The sequence below is a fragment of the Cherax quadricarinatus genome, chromosome 7, assembly GCF_038502225.1.
Source record: "Cherax quadricarinatus isolate ZL_2023a chromosome 7, ASM3850222v1, whole genome shotgun sequence".
NCBI lineage: Eukaryota > Metazoa > Arthropoda > Malacostraca > Decapoda > Parastacidae > Cherax > Cherax quadricarinatus.
Window position 1 is genome coordinate 8359387 of NC_091298.1, and position 5000 is coordinate 8364386.

A 5000-nucleotide genomic window follows, 5' to 3' on the forward strand; every position below is an offset into this window, starting at 1 on the left:
TGCCTGTCATGGTTTGTGTTAGTGCCTGTCTTGGTTTGTGTTAGTGCCTGTCGCCTGTCATGGTTTGTGTTAGTGCCTGTCATGGTTTGTGTTAGTGCCTGTCATGGGTTGTGTTAGCGCCTGTCATGGTTTGTGTTAGTGCCTGTCATGGTTTGTGTTAGTGCCTGTCATGGTTTGTGTTAGTGCCTGTCATGGTTTATGTTAGTGCCTGTCATGGTTTGTGTTAGTGCCTGTCTTGGTTTGTGTTAGTGCCTGTCGCCTGTCATGGTTTGTGTTAGTGCCTGTCATGGTTTGTGTTAGTGCCTGTCATGGTTTGTGTTAGTGCCTGTCATGGTTTGTGTTAGTGCCTGTCTTGGTTTGTGTTAGTGCCTGTCTTGGTTTGTGTTAGTGCCTGTCATGGTTTGTGTTAGTGCCTGTCATGGTTTGTGTTAGTGCCTGTCATGGTTTGTGTTAGTGCCTGTCATGGTTTGTGTTAGTGCCTGTCATGGGTTGTGTTAGCGCCTGTCATGGTTTGTGTTAGTGCCTGTCATGGTTTGTGTTAGTGCCTGTCATGGTTTGTGTTAGTGCCTGTCATGGTTTGTGTTAGTGCCTGTCATGGTTTGTGTTAGCGCCTGTCATGGTTTGTGTTAGTGCCTGTCTTGGTTTGTGTTAGTGCCTGTCATGGTTTGTGTTAGTGCCTGTCATGGTTTGTGTTAGTGCCTGTCTTGGTTTGTGTTAGTGCCTGTCATGGTTTGTGTTAGTGCCTGTCATGGTTTGTGTTAGTGCCTGTCATGGTTTGTGTTAGTGCCTGGCATGGTTTGTGTTAGTGCCTGTCATGGTTTGTGTTAGTGCCTGTCATGGTTTGTGTTAGTGCCTGTCGCCTGTCATGGTTTGTGTTAGTGCCTGTCATGGTTTGTGTTAGTGCCTGTCATGGTTTGTGTTAGTGCCTGTCATGGTTTGTGTTAGTGCCTGTCATGGTTTGTGTTAGTGCCTGTCATGGTTTGTACTAGTGCCTGTCATGGTTTGTGTTAATGCCTGTCATGGTTTGTACTAGTGCCTGTCATGGTTTGTGTTAATGCCTGTCATGGTTTGTACTAGTGCCTGTCATGGTTTGTGTTAGTGACTGTCATGGTTTGTACTAGTGCCTGTCATGGTTTGTGTTACTGCCTGTCATGGTTTGTGTTAGTGCCTGTCTTGGTTTGTGTTAATGCCTGTCATGGTTTGTACTAGTGCCTGTCATGGTTTGTACTAGTGCCTGTCATGGTTTGTGTTAGTGCCTGTCATGGTTTGTGTTAGTGCCTGTCATGGTTTGTGTTAGTGCCTGTCATGGTTTGTACTAGTGCCTGTCATGGTTTGTGTTAGTGCCTGTCATGGTTTGTGTTAGTGCCTGTCATGGTTTGTGTTAATGCCTGTCATGGTTTTTGCTAGTGCCTGTCATGGTTTGTGCTAGTGCCTGTCATGGTTTGTGCTAGTGCCTGTCATGGTTTGTGTTAGTGCCTGTCATGTTTTGTGCTAATGCCTGTCATGGTTTGTGCTAGTGCCTGTCATGGTTTGTGTTAGTGCCTGTCATGGTTTGTACTAGTGCCTGTCATGGTTTGTGCTAGTGCCTGTCATGGTTTGTGCTAGTGCCTGTCATGGTTTGTACTAGTGCCTGTCATGGTTTGTGCTAGTGCCTGTCATGGTTTGTGCTAGTGCCTGTCATGGTTTGTACTAGTGCCTGTCATGGTTTGTGCTAGTGCCTGTCATGGTTTTTGCTAGTGCCTGTCATGGTTTGTACTAGTGCCTGTCATGGTTTGTGCTAGTGCCTGTCATGGTTTGTACTAGTGCCTGTCATGGTTTGTGTTAATGCCTGTCATGGTTTGTACTAGTGCCTGTCATGGTTTGTGTTAGTGACTGTCATGGTTTGTACTAGTGCCTGTCATGGTTTGTGCTAGTGCCTGTCATGGTTTGTACTAGTGCCTGTCATGGTTTGTGCTAGTGCCTGTCATGGTTTGTGCTAGTGCCTGTCATGGTTTGTACTAGTGCCTGTCATGGTTTGTGCTAGTGCCTGTCATGGTTTGTACTAGTGCCTGTCATGGTTTGTGTTAATGCCTGTCATGGTTTGTACTAGTGCCTGTCATGGTTTGTGTTAGTGACTGTCATGGTTTGTACTAGTGCCTGTCATGGTTTGTGTTAATGCCTGTCATGGTTTGTACTAGTGCCTGTCATGGTTTGTACTAGTGCCTGTCATGGTTTGTGTTAATGCCTGTCATGGTTTGTACTAGTGCCTGTCATGGTTTGTGTTAATGCCTGTCATGGTTTGTACTAGTGCCTGTCATGGTTTGTGTTAGTGCCTGTCATGGTTTGTACTAGTGCCTGTCATGGTTTGTGTTAATGCCTGTCATGGTTTGTACTAGTGCCTGTCATGGTTTGTGTTAGTGCCTGTCATGGTTTGTACTAGTGCCTGTCATGGTTTGTGTTAGTGCCTGTCATGGTTTGTGTTAGTGCCTGTCATGGTTTGTGTTAATGCCTGTCATGGTTTGTACTAGTGCCTGTCATGGTTTGTACTAGTGCCTGTCATGGTTTGTGTTAGTGCCTGTCATGGTTTGTGTTAGTGCCTGTCATGGTTTGTGTTAGTGCCTGTCATGGTTTGTGTTAGTGCCTGTCATGGTTTGTGTTAGTGCCTGTCATGGTTTGTGTTAGTGCCTGTCATGGTTTGTACTAGTGCCTGTCATGGTTTGTGTTAGTGCCTGTCATGGTTTGTGTTAGTGCCTGTCATGGTTTGTGTTAGTGCCTGTCATGGTTTGTGTTAGTGCCTGTCATGGTTTGTGTTAGTGCCTGTCATGGTTTGTGTTAGTGCCTGTCATGGTTTGTGTTAGTGCCTGTCATGGTTTGTACTAGTGCCTGTCATGGTTTGTGTTAGTGCCTGTCATGGTTTGTGTTAGTGCCTGTCATGGTTTGTGTTAGTTCCTGTCATGGTTTGTGTTAGTGCCTGTCATGGTTTGTGTTAGTGCCTGTCATGGTTTGTACTAGTGCCTGTCATGGTTTGTGTTAGTGCCTGTCATGGTTTGTGTTAGTGCCTGTCATGGTTTGTGTTAGTGCCTGTCATGGTTTGTACTAGTGCCTGTCATGGTTTGTGTTAGTGCCTGTCATGGTTTGTACTAGTGCCTGTCATGGTTTGTGTTAGTGCCTGTCATGGTTTGTGTTAGTGCCTGTCATGGTTTGTACTAGTGCCTGTCATGGTTTGTGTTACTGCCTGTCATGGTTTGTACTAGTGCCTGTCATGGTTTGTGTTAGTGCCTGTCATGGTTTGTGTTAGTGCCTGTCATGGTTTGTGTTAGCGCCTGTCATGGTTTGTGTTAGCGCCTGCCATGGTTTGTGTTAGCGCCTGTCATGGTTTGTGTTAGTGCCTGTCATGGTTTGTGTTAGTGCCTGTCATGGTTTGTACTAGTGCCTGTCATGGTTTGTGTTAATGCCTGTCATGGTTTGTACTAGTGCCTGTCATTGTTTGTACTAGTGCCTGTCATGGTTTGTGTTAGTGCCTGTCATGGTTTGTGTTAGTGCCTGTCATGGTTTGTACTAGTGCCTGTCATGGTTTGTACTAGTGCCTGTCATGGTTTGTGTTAGTGCCTGTCATGGTTTGTGTTAATGCCTGTCATGGTTTTTGCTAGTGCCTGTCATGGTTTGTGCTAGTGCCTGTCATGGTTTGTGCTAGTGCCTGTCATGGTTTGTGTTAGTGCCTGTCATGGTTTGTGCTAATGCCTGTCATGGTTTGTGCTAGTGCCTGTCATGGTTTGTGTTAGTGCCTGTCATGGTTTGTACTAGTGCCTGTCATGGTTTGTGCTAGTGCCTGTCATGGTTTGTGCTAGTGCCTGTCATGGTTTGTACTAGTGCCTGTCATGGTTTGTGTTAGTGCCTGTCATGGTTTGTGCTAGTGCCTGTCATGGTTTGTACTAGTGCCTGTCATGGTTTGTGCTAGTGCCTGTCATGGTTTGTGCTAGTGCCTGTCATGGTTTGTACTAGTGCCTGTCATGGTTTGTGCTAGTGCTTGTCATGGTTTGTGCTAGTGCCTGTCATGGTTTGTACTAGTGCCTGTCATGGTTTGTGTTAGTGCCTGTCATGGTTTGTGCTAGTGCCTGTCATGGTTTGTACTAGTGCCTGTCATGGTTTGTACTAGTGCCTGTCATGGTTTGTGCTAGTGCCTGTCATGGTTTGTACTAGTGCCTGTCATGGTTTGTGCTAGTGCCTGTCATGGTTTGTGCTAGTGCCTGTCATGGTTTGTGCTAGTGCCTGTCATGGTTTGTGCTAGTGCCTGTCATGGTTTGTGCTAGTGCCTGTCATGGTTTGTGCTAGTGCCTGTCATGGTTTGTGCTAGTGCCTGTCATGGTTTGTGCTAGTGCCTGTCATGGTTTGTGCTAGTGCCTGTCATGGTTTGTGCTAGTGCCTGTCATGGTTTGTGCTAGTGCTTGTCATGATTTGGGCCACTTTTGTTTACATCCACATTTGGCCTACATCAACTGAACACACCCAGAATAAACACATGCTCTTTACTTAAACTGCTTCTCTAATATGAACATTTAAGATTTGTTTATATAAACATGACCGGGGTTTATATCTGTTAATATAATCCTTTCAGAAGGGGTACCTTGATGCTGGTGATTGGCTCTTGATCTAAGGGCTCTTGATCCCTTTCTTGGATCGAAACCTGAGTGCTTTCCATTCCCCAAACGTTTTATGGCCCATACTCGCTTACCGCTTATACGTGAAATTAATAATAATAATAATAATAATAATAATAATAATAATGCAGTGTTACCCTGAGTCACAGCAGACTTACCCTACACTGTCAATCATGACTCGTTATCTGTACCTTATGAGGTAGCAGATATAAGCAGCCTGGTCATCAGTAGCTGTACACTACAACAGCAACCTATTCATCAAAAGTTGTACACTACTATAGATAATGCAGGTAGTGAGAGTTTGACAGAATGGAAGAATAGCAGCGGGAATACAGTATCGTCTTTTTTTTTAAATAGCTGACA

The 5000-nt window shown here is 45.1% G+C and overlaps 2 protein-coding genes across 4 annotated transcripts in view; one reads left to right on the plus strand and one right to left on the minus strand.

Moving 5' to 3' along the window:
* Positions 1 to 5000, plus strand: part of ATPCL (ATP-citrate synthase) — a 391624-nt gene that overhangs the window by 53176 nt on the left and 333448 nt on the right. The gene's annotated exons all lie outside the window — the stretch shown is intronic.
* Positions 1 to 5000, minus strand: part of LOC128685200 (aquaporin-9) — a 131681-nt gene that overhangs the window by 22756 nt on the left and 103925 nt on the right. The gene's annotated exons all lie outside the window — the stretch shown is intronic.